We start from the raw sequence: 18,668 nt of genomic DNA on the forward strand, positions 1-18,668 counted from the left end.
GAGCCTTGCTCATGCTCCCACAGTCGTTGATGTAGAAGTCATTTTTTGGCAGTTGCTACCACTGTACACCTTAGATTGTCTTATGAAAAGACGTAGCTGAGTTTGCAGGCTACAGCATTTAATTCACAACACCAAATTTTTTGCTGCAGCAGTGGAAGCCAGATCGCTTACCAGAATGTAAGTAAACAATTTTTTTCTCTTGCATGGGCAGGTACTGGGAATCAAACCCAGGTCTCCTGCATGGCAGGCAAGAATTCTGCCTGCTGAACCACCATGGCCTGCCCTGATTTTTATAAACATTAAGAGGAAGTTAGCTTGGCTTCTGTTGATTGGGCAGGGGTTTATCCATCTTATAGGGGCAGGTTTAGGATAGATGGGTCTTATTTTGTATTGGGTGAAATGTAATGAACTAGGGGGCTTGATTGGCTATCTGGGTCAGATATCTTGGTGAGGATTTCGAAAGATACCATGAGGAAACTCAGAAGGAAGGTTGAAGAGGAAGTAGGGTGTGGGCTTTCTCCATATAATTATGTCAGTTTTATATCTTTTAGTAGTTAATCACCTTTCCTGGTGAACAGTTATTTTTGAGTTATTATCTGTCAGAGTTCTGTGAGTTGAATTGGTTCAGGTGGGCTGCTCTCATCCAGCATCCCCATTGCAGTTGCAGTCAGATATCTAGGTCTGTGGTTAGACTAAGATTCAACTGGGCTAGATGTCCCTTTCCAGATAGTCCTTTCTTGAGTCAAGGTGTCTTTCCCTGGATGCCTTAGTTGGATATTTTTATGGCCTTAGAACTGTAAACTTGTAACTTAATAAATTCTCATTATAAAATCCAACCCATTTCTGGTGTATTGCATTTCTGGCAGCATTAACAAACTGAAACAGTAAGGGTATAAGGAAACAAAGATATTTTATGCATACACACACAAACATTCATAACTAAATAAAGAAGGATTACTCATAGCAATTATAGTCCCCATTTCTGCGTTTGGTGATATGGTCATGGCTAGTATTTATAACTAACTTATTCTACTTTGCCTTCAACAGGCATCTCAGATAGTTACGATTCTTTGGCTGGTAGAATGACCTAGACTTCCTAAAGGGGCTAGGCCACTAGAAAATCCTCCCTCAGAAAACTATTGCCATTGTCCTTTGATTTTAACCCCAGGGATGGTAATTGTTGGAGATTCAATCATATCTCCCACAAAAGACATGCTCAAGCTTAATCTGCCTTCCTGTTGGTGTGAACCCATTTGTAAATAGGACCTTTGAAGATTCTATTATTAAAGATATACACTCATTTGTGAAAAGGTTTTTTGAAGATCTTATTTAGATGAGGCCAAATTGAATTATGGTAGGTTTTAATCCATATGGTTGGAGTCATTATAAAGGAGAGGATGTTTGGTCAGTCAGAGGAAGCCACAAAAAGAGGCCGAGGAAACAGATTACCATGTGTCAGAGGTAGAGAAGCAAGCCAAGAAAGTTCAAGTATTGCAGCAAGCCAGAAACAATGCAGTAGATTCGGGGAGAAAGTGTAGTGTGTCAACACTGTGATTTGGACCTCTAGCATCCAAAACCATGAGACAATAAATTCCTGGTTTAAGCCAACCAGTTTGTGGTACTTGTTATAGCAGTGCTGACAAAATGATATAGTGTTGAGACACCCTAATGGATCTCCTGTGTTCCAGATGCATTCTTCCTTACCTCCATTGTGTAGTAGCAGTCCAATTTCCTCATCATAATCAGGAACAATCATTCCGGCCAGTATAAGAACTCTATTTACCTGTTGTTTCAGGCATGAGGAGCCCAAAGTGGCTGGGTGGGAGTTTTAGCTGCCAGTTCAATGGAATATTTGTTGTATGTCCTGGTGGAAACATTCCTCCCTTTGAACTAAGATTTCTAGACAGCAGAGCATAGGGTGGTGGGGACAGGAAGCAAAAATTTTGCTAGTGGATCACTAGGTATAATAGTGAGTGCTGCCACTTCATTTCCACCCTCTTGATTCCTAGACACATGAATCCTGGCTATGGGAGAAACAGTATCATAGAGTGGCTGCTGATTCAGAGCATACACAGCCCCCTAGAGAGTACTGTTCCAGTCCTTCAAAGTATTGCCACCCAGTTGGTGCTGTAATTACATCTCCAAAAAACTATTCCACTATTCTATCAATCCAGCTATTTCAGGGTGTTGTGGAACATGGTAAAACCAGAGAATTCTATGAGCATGTTCCCATTCCTGCACTTCTTTTGCTGTAAAGTGGGTTTCTTAATCAGAAATGATTCTGTGTGGGAGGCCATGACAGTGGATAAAGCATTCATTAAATTAACAGATGGTACTTTTTGTAAAAAGCATTGCATATATGGAAAGCAAATCCATTAAGAACAAAATGCTACCCTTCTATAATAGAAGTAGTCCAACATAATCTGCTATCAGGTAGCAGGCTGATCACCTCAGGAAATGGTGACATATCAGAGACAGAGTGTGGGTCTCTGCTGCTGACAGATTGAGCACTCAGCAGTGACTGTAGCCAGGTCAGCCTTGGTGAGTGGAAGTCCATGTCGCTGAGCGCTTGCATAACCTCCATCCCTTCCACCATGCCCACTTTGTTCATGATTCCACTGGGCAATGACAGGAGTGGCTGAGGAAAGAAGACGACTTGTATCCACAGAATGGGTCATCCTATCCACTTGATTATTTAAAATCCTCCTCTTCTGAAGTCATCCTTTGGTGAGCATTCACATGGGGTACAGATATCTTCATGTATTTTGCCCATTCAGAGACTTCTATCCATGTACTTTTCCCCTAGTCCTCCTTGTCATGAGTCATGTTCTTTCCAAGCCCCTGACCATCCAGGCAAGCCATTGGCCACAGCACATGAATCTGTACTCACAAATCTGGCCATTTCTCCTTCCAAGCAAAATCAGCAAGCATGCGCACTGCTTGTTCTGCCCACTTGGATATTTCCCTTCGTTACTGTCCTCCAGGTTTTTGTTTGCTTGTTTTGTTTTGTTTTGGGGTGGGGTGCAAGGTCCAGGAATCAAAGATGAGCATTTTATCACTGAACCATCCATGTATCCATGCTGTTTTATTAGTCTTTTTAAAGAACCAGTCTTCGATTTATAGATTCTATGTCCTTAGTTTCTGCTTTTTATTTTCCTGAATACTCTTTAGATTTAATTTATTGTTCTTTTTCTAAGTTCCAGCATTTTATAACTAGATAATTTCTTTTAATCTTTTGTAAAATATGCAGTTGAGACTGTTGTTGTGATTGGGTTCATATGTCAACTTGGCCAGGTGATGGTATCCAGTTGTCTGGTCAAGTGAACACTAGCGTAACCATTACTGCAAGGACATTTAGTGGCTGGTTACTAAATCAGAAGCCTGGTTTACTAAATTGTCAGTACATTGATTACATCTATGGCTGATTATATCTGCAGTCTGTCAAGGGGAGTATCTTCCACAATTAGTGACATTTAATATAATCAGTTGAGGTCTTTAAAGGGGAAGTCAGAAGACTTGCCACTGTAGTCAGCCAGACTCCTGGGGAATTCTTTGAAGACTTTCATTGGAGCTGTCAGCTTGTGGCTTGCCCTATGGAATTTGGACTCATGCAACCGCCCCCACATTTATAAAATCTTATATTAACAAATATCTCCTATTGGTTCTGTTTCCCTATAGAAATCTGACTAATACATCTATAAATATCTAAGCATGACTTAGCTTGCATCCTACAAATTTTCACATGCAGTATTTTTATTACAGTGTTCATTTATTTATTTCTAATATGATTTATTATTTGCTCCATGGTTTATTTAGAAGTATGTGACATAATTACCAAATATATGGGATTTTTAATTAGCATTCTGTTATTGATTCTAGGTGTAATTCCACTGTAGTCAGAGAACCTAGAGCCTATGATTTCAGTTATTTGAAATGTGTTGCAATTTGTTTTATAGCTCAGCATATGGAAAAAATTGGGGGAATGTTCCATGTACTGGGTATGTGAAAATAAAGCACACTCTTCAGTTGTTGGATATAGTATTCTATATATGTCAACTGGATTGAGTTTGTTAACAAGATTCTGGGAGCAGTGTAATTTGGGGACTCAGTGCAACATGAAAATGTAGGACCTCTTTGTTATTAAGACTTTCAAGATGGTGACAGAAGCACATTAAACCAAGTGTTGGGCCCTTCTGAAGGTGGGGCCCTATGCAGCTGTACAGGTCCCATAGCCACAAAGCTAGCCCTGCCTGGAAGGAACTGGGTGTTGGCAGAACTGGCCCTTATCAATGAGAGGAAGATTGTGCAGTAAAGCCAAACCCACCTGCTCATAGATCTCTCACAGTTTCTCTACCATAAAGCTCAGGCTGCATCAGATTAGGAAAGAAAGTACCTTCCTTAGGTCACCCAATAGTGATTGAATGTGGTCTTCACACTTGTTTTTCTCCTCAGGGACTTCCTTCTTGATGAATCCAACTTGCTGCAACTTCACAAGGATTGGTGGCATTAAATTACATCCTGAATGTGATCAGCAGACCAGGAGCCAACTGGGAGGGAGTGTGAGTCGTTGGGAGTCCTCTATTGGCCCTGGGTATTGTAGAGGCAAGATCTCTTCTCAGAACCTTCTGTAGCTGCTCCCCATTAAGCATAGGACTCATCTGGGTCATCAAGTATGGCCTAAGGACCAAGCCCTGGAATGGAGTAGGGGCTGCATGTTTGGCAGCCGCCTGGCAATAATGGGGTGACTTTTAGATTGAGCCTGCTTCCAGAGGGTCACAAAATAAATGTCTTTAGCATCCTCAGAGAAGGTTTTCACAGGTTCCCTGCCTCAGTCCCACCACCCTAGGGCTTTCCTACCCAAAGCCACAGCCTGAAAGTGGTAGAGTTAGATACAACCAACCTCTGAGAAGGTTGTAATAATTTGAACACTGTAATTTGAAATGAGAGTTAGGTTCCCAAAGTGTTATTTTCAAAGCAAACACATGCGCATGCATGTGTGCATACACAGTCACACTAGAATGAAAGTGTTCATTAACAGGGTATAGGTAAAATCAATTGCAGTAATTCATAAAATGAAATATTGGGAAACAATAATAATGATATAGTTTTCAAAATCATGCAGCAGAACAAAAAGTACAGTTACATAAGAATATTATGACATCCAATTTTCATGTATCTTAAAAATGAAACATTGAAGCATAATAAAACAAAAACAATCCCCCATCTCAGAAATACTGAACTGTCAGCACTAGGGATATTTTCCAAAAGATCTTGAAAATTTTAGACTAATAATACTCAAAACTGGCATTTATGGGTACAAGACAGATAATCGTGATTGAGTATGGTCTTCACACTTCCTCTTCTTCTCAGGGAAATCCCCCTTGATGAATCCATGTGTCATCTCCCTCCTGGTATGAAGAAATCATCCTAACCCAAGTAGGTAGACCTTGACCCCAGGCACTATCAGCAGAGGAACAACCATTCCTCAGAAAGGATAGGAGAGACCTCTATCCCATTGTGTCAATCTATCCTCTCGATCCGTGCAAATTCATTTTCTCTTTCATGGACTATGACTCTGAGACCCAATTTGCAGTGCACAGGCCTGAATGGGAACTTCCTAGGTTTTAGTCCTGAGCCTCCTTTCCTTGGCTCTGAGGACTTTATCTCTATGGGGCAGGCAAGGGTTTGCTTTCTTGGCCTGCATTAGAGTTAGGCTCAGGGCTGAGGTCCAGATGTGGACCACTGCCTCCATTTTTATAGATGAGAAGTCTGAGGCCAACCGAGAGAGAGGGTGACTTCCAATTTCCCAGAGAGCTGGATATCAAGCATCAATTCCCCTAACTGTAGACTCTGTCAGTCGTCCTGGATTTAAAGAACTCTACATTTCATGCCAAGAGGTATTTAACAAAGGAGCCTGGGATCTAAGATTTGAGAGAGGGAGGGAGGGATTCCAGTGGGAAGAAATCAAGGCTGTGGTCTCTGGGTCTTTAGAATACAGTCAGTGAGGAGTAGCTGCAGAATCAAGAAAGACACAGGAATTTGAACACAGCAGTTCTTACTTTAGGAAAAGAGACCAGAGGTCTGAGTCAGAAAGTATCATCACTCCCCATCCCCAACCCTGCTGACTGCAGCCAGGCCCATCCCCACTTGAGGGGAGCAACAGTGGCAGTGGGGAGCTCTGACTCCTTGCCAAGTTTGTGGCAGCTGCCATGGAAGTGAAGACCAATTCAGGTCAGCTCTCAGAAAAAGAAATTAGTAAAGGTTTGACCGATGGTAATTGAACAGATGATAACAGGTGATAGCTAGCTAGCTAGATGGATGGGTGGATCCTGGGAGTTTCTGAGCAAGTAAGTAGCAGACACTGGGAGTGTGAATTTGCACAACGACGACTCATGGCTTCTATTCCAGTTTATATTCCAGGGCAATTTTTCCAGCTGTGTAATAGGATGGCTCATGAAATCATTTCAGCAGATGAGATCAAGCATCTTTTCAACGGGATGGAAGAGAGTTGCAGTATCGGTTTCTCTGTTTGTTAAAAGAATTTTAAAGTAAAAGACACAGTGATACCGAAGTCATATAGGCTTAGTGCGCACCTGTAGGAAGTGGACAATGGAACAGACAACCGCGGACTGACAGCGACACCTGCTTGGCGCATCCCTACAGCTGGGCATGGGGGCCGGTGAGAAATGTAGCTTTGTGCACACAGACCCTGGAAACAGGTGTCCCTTCCCCTACACCCCCCCCCCCCACATTCCTTCTGTGCAGGCACAGCCTCGCCCAATCCCCACCCTCTTCCATCAGGACATCTGGTTCTGGCAGCTGTGCCTGTGGGTGGTGGGCTTGGGCGTGGTGCCCCCCCCCAAAGGTGGAGCGACCGCTGAAGCCGAGCCCTGCGACTGGCTGTCGGGGAGAGGGGGGAGGGTGTCCCACCACGAGGTGGAGCAGGGGGCGTGAGTCCAGGGAGGACTGGGAGCATCGGAAGCCGCAGCCCAGGGCACCTCGGGCTGCTGTGTCAGTGATCATCTTGTCAGAAGAAGGTGTGCAGTCGGATGACAGGGTGTGTGCTTCCATTGTACCTGAGCTGGTTCCAGAAGCTCTGTGAATTGGGTAGAAGGCAGCTGATCTGTAGACCGCGTGAACATGAAAGCCTGAGATCTGGGTCCTCCTTCAAGCTCTGCTGTTGAGGGATCCTGGGCAGTTCTTAACCACTGACACTGTTTATTCACCTATACGTGAAGGTATTAATAACACCAGTGAAATGCTCCCAAGTCCCCAGAGAAATAATTATGAAGTGTATGTGGACTGAATCTTACTATGTATCAGCTGGCTTAATGCGTTTTTTTGGTGTCTCTTAACCAATAGAGGTTTCTGATTGTTTTCATCACTGTCTAGCTTGCCTAGCAATCCAGGCTTGACTTCATAAAAGGCTTATATAAATAGAAGCCAAGTTTACAGGGACAGTATCTTCTAAGAGTGAGCTTGGGGCCCTGAATAATGGTTCCATTTTCTTTGGGGAAAAACTTTAAAAATTGTGAAATATGAAGGAGGAAGCCCCAGGAATAGGAACCCCAACAGAAAAACACCCTTCTGACCTGAAAATGCTCACTAGAGCTTCAGAACAGAGGAGAAGCTTTGAATGCCAGAAGCAGTTATTGAGCCTGCTGCCCAGAGTAAACAAGATTTGGGTGATGTTTCCTCATTTAGAAGCTGTTAAAACTGCCTTGGAAGGTTTGGACCAACTTTTGGAAGAGAGCTGGGGCTGAAGGGAACTGGCAAGAGTGGGCCGCATAGGAAATGTTATGTAATTTAAGGGGTTAGGTTAAGGTTATCCCTCTGAGGGGAGAGGGATAACCTGAGAAAATCTGTCTCCAGTGTTGCCTCAACACCCTCCCACACACACTCCTTCAGTCTCCTCTTACTGTTTCCAGAGTCTTTGCTCTCCCAAACTATGCCTGTCATTGGTATCTGGAGATAGGCTGATACAAAGAATGGTGCAGAAAGGGTTCTCCAGGGTATTTCTGCTCTATAAGAAAGAAAAAAATTGAATTTGAAGAGATGAGTAACTTGCCAGGGTTTTATGATTTGTAGATGTCCAGGTTCCTGACTTTTAGGCCAGTGTTATCCATTTTGCCACAACTAAGTCAAAACAAGTGTCTGCTTGTTTGGTTTTTTTTTTTAGATCTTCTTTGAAATACTGTGGTCAAGTTAGAAGGAACATTATTTTAAAAGATCTTGCCTTAAAGCATGTCTACAATGCTTACTGTGGATTATGTGAGCTGAACAAGATAACACAGTATCTTCCACTTAATGACAGTAATCTGTTATGAAAAATTGTAAATTCTGCAGGAAATAGGAATAGGAGTCTGTTTTTCATTATTTAAAATGGTGGAAATGATAATGCATCACGCATCTACTATTAACCAATTTCTTAAAGTGCAAAAAAACACAGTAAAATGCCTGTATGTAAGTAATAGACTCATATTATAATATGAAATGTTTAAAACAAAGTTTTTGGACCTCCAGACCTTTGCTTTGTGTAGTTAACACAGCAGTCATGTTAGTGCCTGCATCCTTGGAGAGGTTTGCCCAGTTGCCACTCAGTTTTTCAAAACTTCTCATGGGATTCTTAAATTCTGTTGAGTGTGTTTAGTATCAAATTCAAGACTTTCTCCCTCACATAATTTTGTCAGAAATAAGTTCTATGGGCTTAGGTGTATCAGTCTTTGCTGGGTAACGGGTTCTTTGGATCAGCATTTTGGGCTGGCCTCAGCTGGGCAGTTGTTATACTGGTGCTGCCTGGGATCACAAGTGACTTGTAGTCATCTAGTGGCTTGGCTGAGGCTGATTGGTTTGAAGTGACATCACTCACCTGTCTGGAGGTTTGTACTGGCTGCTGGGTAGGCCATGAGTTTCCAGGATCTTTGCCTCACGCTTCTTCACAAGGTGACTCTTCCAAGAAGGCATGTTCCAGTGGCAAGTATGTTTGAAACCTATATTTGGATCACATTTACTGATGTCCCATTAGCCAAAGCAAGTCAAATGGCAAAGCCCATGTTCACTGAGGGAGGAAATTACCTGCGGGCGTGGATCCAGGAGGCAAGCCTCACTGGTGACTCTTACTATAACAATCTACCACAAATAAATACCATTGTCTACATTAATTCTATATAATTGTTAGCTAAAACTTTGTTTTGCAAGTTGCATACTTTCTGTGAAGTTAAGTGTGTAAAAAACTGGGTTTTCTGGTGGAAAAACTAATAGGGAGTTCCAATTGGTATGCCTGTATAATAGGAAAGCAGTTAAACAGTACAGCCCAAGTGTTTTTCTCTAGCATCAATTTTAGTAAAGGCATAATGTTTATTCCTTTGTTGTACTGTAATCTCTTTAAGCAAACATCTTTAAAGTTTTCAATTTCTTATTTGTGTCTCAAAGCAGAGAACATTGATTGTTCTAAATCAATAGGAAGCAAGTATTTTTATTAACCCAATGATGAATTTATGTCTGATCCTCACCCTTAATGAATTTGTGGCTGCTCCTTCAATGATGGAGTCTTTCCTGCTACTTCTCAAGGCTTAAAGGGCTATTCTCCCTTAGGGAGACTTGCTTTTTCTTCTTCAGCTAATGTGTTAAGAGTTTTTGGCAGGGAAATCTAGGAGCTATAAGCCAGACTAGTCCTCTCAAGTTACTTTATTCCATTCCTCTTCTCTCCTAGCTATACCTTCAGAGTCCTTTACATGTTTCCAAGATCAACAGAAAATGAATAAATCTCAGGTGAGTTGTTTGTTTGTTCCTCATTTTGTTTCACATTGTATTTTATTATATTTATGAGAGTCTGTAAATTAAAATGGAAAAGTAGAAATAAATAGAAATCAACATTAAGGAAATGCGCATAAACAAGATAAAGTTGGCATGTTGATTCAGGTAGGTCACATGATCTTAGAGTCATCTAAGTTCAATACAAATTTGTTACTGATCTTTCTGATGCCATAATGAAAAGACAAGACACTATTGACCCTAAGAAAAGACCATGCTAAATTCTCATAGATGTGAAGACTTACTGGCACGTACTTGGAAACAGTGGTTTTGTTGGTCATATAGATAAAGCAATGAACTGTTTCTCTAACAACCCTGAAATAAATACTCTCAGTGATCTTCAGTGGAAATGATTCCTAGTGTTAAAGTAGAACTTGATTAAATAAGTTTTTTCTGGAGTTCTTAAATAGTGTAGTTCTAGACTGCTTTTGAAGGCCCTACTTGATACAAGGATTAAACCTAGACTATATACACCTAGACTATATAAACCTAGACTATGACTAGACTACAGGCCCTTAAAATAACTCCATAAATTTCTCTCAGCTACTCTGTATATTCAGGTTGTGGGGCAGACAATTCAAAGTTATATTTCCACTGTTCACTTGCATCTTTAAAAATTTTCCTTAATATTTCACTTTTATTTAACATAAACTGTGATATAAAAATTCCATTGGAGACATTTGTGGAAGATGTGAGAAACTAATGCTGGACTCAGATTTCACATGATGAAAATAAATCAAACAGAATGAGTACATAAATATGCTTACAGTGTAATTGCTACTTTAATACCCACAATAATGGATTTTTAACATATTTAGAGGATATGATGATTGGTGGGGTCCTTGAGGCCACAAGAATCTGAGGCTCCAGGAGAAGCCCAATACCTGTCAAGCAGATGCTACAATTTAAGATAGCTATGGAAGGTAGAGGGCCAACAGAAGGAGAATGTATATGATGTATATAACATGCCCTGGTAACCTAAGACTTAAAAGCTGGCTGATCTCATTTAAAAGGCAGGAGGAGCTGTCTGCTTTCTCTTAAAATACAAAGCCCCATCCCAGAAGATGAATTCTCATCAACTTTATCCCTTTGCCAGAGGTGTGCATAAATATAGGGGAATATTTACAGGGAGGGGACTATTAAAGGTCAGACAGACTGAACTTTAGGGTATAGATTTTCAAGATCTTGGATCAACACTGCTGTACTCAACTAAATGTGGAGTGTTGCAGTGAAAGCTGTAAATAGTGCAGGAAGGGCTAGGACAAAAGACATAGGATCCTGTCTGCCTTGCTCCTCTGAGTGGTCCTGGAGGTTGAAAAAAGGGCAAAGGGAATAAATCAAAATGACCCAGTTTCTTAAGCTATCTCAAAAGGTTTTCTTTTGACACTTAGGGAAGCATGAAAGAATAATCTGCTGACACATAGGCAGCTTGCTCCATATTCTATTGGATAATCAGAGAAGAATGCCACATTTATCACTAATAAAGCAAACTGTTAAAACCGACATGAATGAATATAAGCAAGAAGATAGTTTATCTAAACTTCTATCCTGTATAAGAAGTGATGACTTCACATATTTGAAATTACTCCTCAGTCATACAGGGTGATATGCTTGAAAATCAGGTATTTTGTGGTTGATAATTTGTAAAGAAGAAGAAATTACAGAACTATTCCTTGGCAGATTTAAGAGTTTTCTGAAAACAAAACTGAAATAGCAGAAGACCTTTGGCTTGGATAATCTATTAGTTCAGAGCCAAATTTCTGAAGTCAGAATGAAGAAAAAAATTGAAAGGAACAGGGAAAATGCTCATGTTTGGCATTTATGTGAAAGCCTCAGTTCCTCACCATGGCTTTGGAGATGAGGCCACAGTTACTCAGTAACAGAAGGATTCCTGAAATAAGCCTCATTTGCATTTTAAATCAGTAAATGTGGTTTTAGTTCAGTTCTTCTGAAGTTCACAAAAACTTAAATTAGTCAAATCCATGACTATTCTCTGTTCTTTGCCTTACTTGGTTCTACCATATTTGAAACTACTGACCATGACCTGAAATTATTCTGTTAGTTTCTACTACTACCTCTGTGTTGCTTTCTTCATTGTTTCCCCAAGTTCTCTTTTCTTCCATAGCTCATCCAAGTTTTCCATCTTTGTCTCTATTTTCTCACTCTGCAGTTCTCCTAGATTGGGTCAGCTATCTGTGATTTGAGGTTCCTTTTGAACATATTCCCAGTGTTTAGGCCTATTTGTTCAACAAACTATTAAATATTTCTTGTAGCTAGCCAAAGGGCACCTAAAGCTCAAGAAATTCAAAATGAAAACCGCATCCTTCTCACTTCCCTTTCATATGGTATTACCTCCATCCAGCCAATTACCCAAACCTCAATAATGGTATTTCTGACTCAGATCCTTCCTCTTCTTCAGTTCTGTTCTAATCATAGCTGGTCGGGTGTGAGATCTTGCTATTTTTCTTTCTTTACTGTTTTGATTTTATTCTAATACCTGCATGCAGTGCTAATAAATAGGAGGAGCCACTGGTGCTCACAAACAAATAACAGTGACTTTTTTTTATGTTGGAAATATCATTTTTGGCAAACCCTGAAGGGCTTGTTTGCTATGATGAGGTTAGATTGCTTTTAGCTGTACTACTAGCCAGCAGGAGTAGTGACAGCTTTAGGAATCCAGTGAGAGAAAGTATACAGGAATTAGTGTGACATATGTAAGCAAGAATCAAGAGAAAGATAAGCAGAGAATAAGAGTAAGCAACATAGATTAGTGGTCTCTGTCTTTTGCTTATGTAAATTTTTCATTAATTCTACCTGAAATTTTTAAACTATTTTGAAGACTATTCGGCTGTTTCAGTTAATCAGTTAAAATTTGGATAAATGACTGTGTGCATCAATCATAACTATTTATAGACTAGAACTGTAGAAATGACATTATAATTAAATTTGTAACTGTAGTTTGAGATCCCAGATAAAAAGGAAAACATGCTTCATTCATCTGTTTAGAACTAGTTTTAGTTTGTTAAAGCTGCCAGAATGCAATATACCAGAAACAGAACAGCTTTTAAAAAGAGAATTTATTAAGTTGCAAGTTTACGGTTCTGAGGCCATAAAATGTCCAAATAAGGCATCCAGAGAAAGATACCTTGATTCAAGAAAGGTGGATGGGTCCTGAGCATCTCTGTCAGCTGGTGCCTGCTGGGGGTCTCTGGCTTCTGAACACATCACTCAGCTGGGGAGGCACATGGTGATATCTGCTATCTTTCTCTCATTTCATAAGGCTTTCCTGAGGATGTTTTCCTTCTGCATCTTCAAAGTTCTCTGGTTATGTGGGCTCTGTTGGCTCTTTAGCTTTTTCTAAAATGGTTTCCTCTTAAAGGACTCTAGTAAGCAAACCCACCTTGAATGGGTGGAAACACATTGCCATGGAGACCACCTAATCAGAAGTTACCACCCACAATTGGGTGGGTCATATCTCCATGAAAACACTCTAAAAGATCCCACCCAGAACCTTTAGCTAATGAGGTTGATCTCCAATGTAGGAATAGATAGCAAAGGTGATTGTCTAGATCGTCTATGAGTAATATTCCTATATTGAAGATGAACAAGATTGAAAGGGGTTGTATAGACCTACATGTCCCACTGATTCACAATAGAAATATGAATTAGTTCATGCAAGAATTGCTTCAAAGATACAATTCTTATACAAAGAGTGTTTAAGTCCAAGGTACAGGGAGAAACTGCTACTGCGTGCTGTGAGCTGTGTTCAAAATGAAACCATCAGCACTACCACAGCAACAGCAGAGGTAAATAATGGTGGGAGGGATAAGAGTTAAAAAGAGGTTTAGATTTCCTATTTGTTGAGGGTGTGTTTATTGTTTTTCTTTATCTTGGGAGCAATGAAATTATCTAAAATTGAGAATATTGATGGACTGTGGACTTTGGACCTTCTACATGATGCCCGATGAATGCAGGTGGCTGAAGGATTCACTGACAGAGAAGCAGATTGGCAAATAATGGTGTATACTTATGAATGAAGGTTGTGCTGTTTACAAAAAGGAACAAAGTCGTGAGGTATGTAATGATGTGAATAAACACATGGGACATTTGGTGAGACAAAATAAGGTAGAAACAAAAGAACAACAATGGCATAGTCATCTTTAGAAAATGCTTATAGGAAAACAAGGGCCTAGATTGTAGGCTTTTAGAGTAGACACATTAAGTCCAGAGTGGTGATTATTATTTCTGTATTTTGAGAGGCTGTTTCATATGTATATAACCTGATATTTAGAGATAGAAACAAAGCCGAACAACTTGGGGTTAAAGTAATTCAGAACATAGGAGTAAGGAAAACAGTGTCTATATTTTAGTACCACTCATACTCTTTGAGACCAATGGAAGAAATGTTTATTTGATCTGGAATCGAAATTTTCTGTAGTGCATAATCTAATTCAACCTGTCTCTATAGCTCATTTGAACAATTGAAACACTGGAAGCACAGAATAAGAAAGAGGTCCTTTAATCCTGTATAGATTATTGTAATGCTTGGAAACATCCTCGAGTATATTAAGCAGATAATCAGAAAGTATTGGCAAAGTCCCCTGAGGAAGAGGAGAAAGTATATGGAACTGTTAAACCTAACCATCAGGGAATCCCTTGATACTGTGTGAAACATTATGGACACTCAAACCAATAGGCCATGCCCTCAATCATGAGGCTTGCTCTTGTGAAGCTTATGTAGGTAGCGGAGAAGCTTAGACTACCTATAGATGTGTCTCAGAGTTACTTCTGGAGGACCTCTTTTGTTGCTTAGATGTGCCTCAGTCTCTCTAAGCTCAACTCTGCAAGTGAAATCATTGCCCTCCTCCCTACATGGGACATGACATCCAGGGGAAAGTCTCCCTGGCACTGTGGGATCAACAGTTCTATCCTAACCAAAAGGGGGGAAAGTGTAACTAAAGTTACCAGTGGCAGAGAGATTTCAAATGGAGTCAAGAGGCTACTCTGGGGGTTGCTCTTATGCAAGCTTCAGGTAGATATTCCTACCTATCATAACCTGCCAACCCCCAACCAGGGCCAGTCCAGCCAATCCTAAAGAACATGTAGGGTGGTGTATAAGATTCCACAAGGGTTCCATGCACTAGAGTAAGTTTACAGAAACCTATAACCTCCAGATAGGTCCCTGGTCCAGATAAATCCTGAAACCTAGCCTGAACTCTCCAGAACATCAGATAGTTCCATCTCCCTACCCCATATTAGTGACAGACCCTTCCAATATCAAAATTTAGAATTGCCATAGGCCAAACAATCCTAAAGAAAGGGGTGGAAAGATGTAAGGTGATGGTGAAGTTAAACAGAGAAGATAGGATTTAACAATTGAATATGAATGCTGAATCATTAAATTGATATCTGTTTTAGTCTCTAGTATTTTAGAGCAACTATAAGTAAAAACCTAAAATTGTAGAATTGTAACCCATGTCAAACTCTGAAATATGTTCTACAAGTAATTGTGGTGCTGTGCTTTGAAATTTATAGCTGTTTTTGTATATGTTATTTTTCACAAAAAAAAAGAAGGAAAAAAGTCAATTATAATGATAAAAAAATATTCAAGCCCTCTTGCCTCCTATATTCTGAAGTGACTAGAAGGAAAAATCTGAGAGGATCATATGGTTGGTTGCCCATGACAAACTCTGGGATCTGTCCCTCTAACCACTTGTTAAAGAGTGCTTTGAAAACCATTGCTTTTTTATTTCTTTGCTTTGTATATGTTATACTCTACAATAAAAAAAGTTAAAAAAAAAAAAAAAAGATCCCAGTCAACGATACTGAATGAGAATGAATGAGAATTAAAGAGCATGTCATGTCTGTCGTCCATGGCAGTCTCAAACTTGCACAGAACCTAATAATCTAAACCTAAATGCACCATGTTGCAAATTAAGGTACTGCTGTTGTCTCTAATGACTTTAGGAGTGTTCCGATTATCTGATATTGCATAACAGAGAACTGCAAAACTTAGTGACTTAAACAGCAATTTTTTACTGGATAGGGTACACTGGGTTGGCATGTTTGCCTCACATTGTCTGTGGTCTTGGTTGAAAGGATGCAAATGGCTCGGGATAGTCATTAAGCAGGTATCCTGTCTGCTTGGTCTTCCTTACAGCCTGGCAGTCTCAGTCTGGGACTTCTTACATGGTGTCTGTCTTCTCCCAGTGTGAGTGTCCAAGAGATACTGGTCTATAATTTTTCCTTTCTTATGCTTTATGTGGCTTTGGTATAATGGTAATGCTGGCATCAAAGAATGAGTTAGGAAGTGTTCCCTCCTCTTCCATTTCTTGAAAGAGTTTGAGAAGGCTTGGCAATAAATACTCTTTAAATGTTTGATAGAATTCAGTATTGAATCATCAGACTTTGTTGAGAGATTTTAGTTTACTGGCTCAATCTGTTTGTCTGTTATAGGTCTGTTGAGATTTCTTGCTTTAGATTAAGTAATTTATATGTTTCTAGGAATTTGTCCATTTCATCCAGGTTTTTTAGTCTGTTGGCTTATAATTTTTCATGGTACCCTCTCTTATAAGACCTTTTTTTCTCTCTAAGGGTGGTGGAAATGTCCCCACTTCCATCCTGATTTTAGTTGTGTCCTCTCTCTCTTTTAGTTTGTCAGTCTGCCTAAAGATTTATCAATTTTATTGATCTTTACAAAGAACCAGCTTCTGTTTTTTTTGAGTCCCTCTATTGTTTTTCTGTTCTCTATCACATTTATGCTCATCCTGGTCATTACTGTTTCTTTCCTTCTACTAATTTTGCATTTATTTTGCTCTTGTTCTAATTTCTTTACATGTAAAGTTAGGTTATTTATTTGTAATCATCTTCTTTTGTAATGTAGGCATTTACAGTTATGAATTTCCCTCTAGTTTGCTTTCTCTGTATCCTATAAGTTTTGATATATTGTATTTTCCTTTTCATTTATTACAAGATATTTCCTAGCTTTATTCCCTTGTGGTCCTAGAAGATACTTTGCATGATTTCATTACTTTTTAAATGTATTAAGATTTTGTTTGTGGCCTAATGTATGGTGTATCCTGGAAAATGATCCATATGTACTTGAGAAGAATATGGGTGGAGTGTTCTGTAAATGGCTAATAGTGTTGATCAGGTCCTCTAGTTCCTCATTGATCTTTTATTTAGATGTTCTGTCATTTATTGAAAATGGTGTATTGAAGTCTTCAACGATTTTTATAGAACTATCTGTTTCTCCCTTCAGTCTATAGATATTTGCTTCATGTATTTTGGGGCTCTCTTGGTGCATATTTGTATATGGCTGTTATATCTTCTTGCTAGACAATTTACACAGTGGTTTGAGGTCCCTCATGTCACCAATTTTGTCACTCACTGCTGCTCCTTGTGACTTCCATAAACTCTACTGTTTTTTCCAACCCTTGGAGTCTCTTCCAGGGGAAAGTTCAAAAGCTGAGATTCTGTGCAGGAAAATACTACAGTGAAAGGAGAGTAGCAATAGAGTTGGCAAGTGCTGGCTTGATCAGGGGTGTATTTGGAGGGCAGATCAGTTAGAATGAAAGTGCTTATTTGGTTATTGCCTCACAGAAAGAGCTGTTGTAAAATTTTTAGAGTTTTTTCAAATCTTTTAAGAGGGAAAATATATTGTAGTATAATTTTAATTTGTTTTACTCTTATTTTGAGTGTTTGAGCATCTTTTTGTAGTTTTAAAAACTTTGTATTCTGGAGGTAGAGGGTGAAATGTCCATGTCCTTTGCTTGTTCATCTATTTTGTTGCTGATTCTTTTTTCTTTTTTTTATTATTAGGAAGAGAAGCTATGTGTGAAGTGACTAGTTATTATTATTTTACTTTTGCTTTGGAATTGTTTATTTTTATTTTAAGAAGAAGCTTTGATATGTATGTATTCATATTTCTTGTTATTTACTTGTATGACATCTGAATTTTGAGTTTCAATTAGCAGTGGATTTCCTACTCCAGCATTATAAAGACATCAGTCTACTCGCACAATCTAATTTTTTTATGCACTTAGAATTTATCCTGGTCTTTGCTGTGAAGTATGGATCTATTTTTACCTTCATCCTGGATATCTAGTTATTTCAATACCATTAATTGAAAAGTCCATTCTTTCACCCATATGTTTGAGGTGCTATCTTTATTCTCTGCAAAATCTGAGTATTTCGGTTTATGGTTCCAATTTCTATATCCATCCATTGTTCTCTCTCTCTCTCGCTTGCTCGTTCTTGCTCTCATAATGAATGTATGAGGACCTCAGTTTCATTGGTTTAAATGAGGTTTAAATACCCACTGTACTGGTCCTCTGACTATTCCTCTCTTTTGGGGTTTCCCATGATATCAGTCCCAGGGGGGCAGCTTATGCCATGGTAACCAGCAGCCCCCATCCCAGCAGGGCTTACAGGCAAAGGTCTGTTTCTTGCTGACACTACTTACTACTTGCAACTACTTGCAGAGCTGAAACTCTGTTTCATATCATCTCTCCTTCAGACATGGAGCTCCTACCCAGCGATGGAATAGGCTTTATTGGGATACTTGTGTTGTGGCAGAAGAATGCAGTGAACAAAATGCCAGCTCTCAAAGCTTTTCAGAAGTGACACACATCACTTATACTGACATTTCCTTGGCCAAGGTCACTGCCTAGTCTGAGTTCTGTGGAGGTGGAAGGGGTGTAATCCTCTCACAAGGAGAAACACTGAATACAGGTGAGCAGTGATAACAGGATTTTGTGTCCTCCCACATGTACCTCAAGCTTACCCCCTCCCCAGAAAGACAGCTTTAAGGTTCCATCTTGTCTTTACTTCGTGCTCAAAGTCCAACATCTCTC

General features: G+C 39.7%; 1 long non-coding RNA gene across 26 annotated transcripts in view; it reads left to right on the forward strand.

Moving 5' to 3' along the window:
- The window catches only part of LOC143650890 (uncharacterized), a 148,267-nt gene that overhangs the window by 10,177 nt on the left and 119,422 nt on the right, over nt 1-18,668 (forward strand). For 10 of the 26 annotated variants that reach the window (XR_013159721.1, XR_013159725.1, XR_013159735.1 and 7 more), the window contains 6 exons: nt 4,453-4,559; nt 5,371-5,436; nt 5,761-5,897; nt 6,409-6,679; nt 9,713-9,771; nt 18,332-18,546. This is a non-coding gene — a long non-coding RNA (uncharacterized LOC143650890). Of the gene's footprint in view, nt 1-4,452; nt 4,560-5,370; nt 5,437-5,760; nt 5,898-6,408; nt 6,680-7,091; nt 7,239-9,712; nt 9,772-13,710; nt 13,939-18,331; nt 18,547-18,668 lie in introns of all 26 variants that reach the window. The other 16 variants (XR_013159736.1, XR_013159745.1, XR_013159731.1 and 13 more) reach the window with 14 other exon arrangements.

Source organism: Tamandua tetradactyla, chromosome 11 (genome assembly GCF_023851605.1).
Source record: "Tamandua tetradactyla isolate mTamTet1 chromosome 11, mTamTet1.pri, whole genome shotgun sequence".
Lineage (NCBI taxonomy): Eukaryota > Metazoa > Chordata > Mammalia > Pilosa > Myrmecophagidae > Tamandua > Tamandua tetradactyla.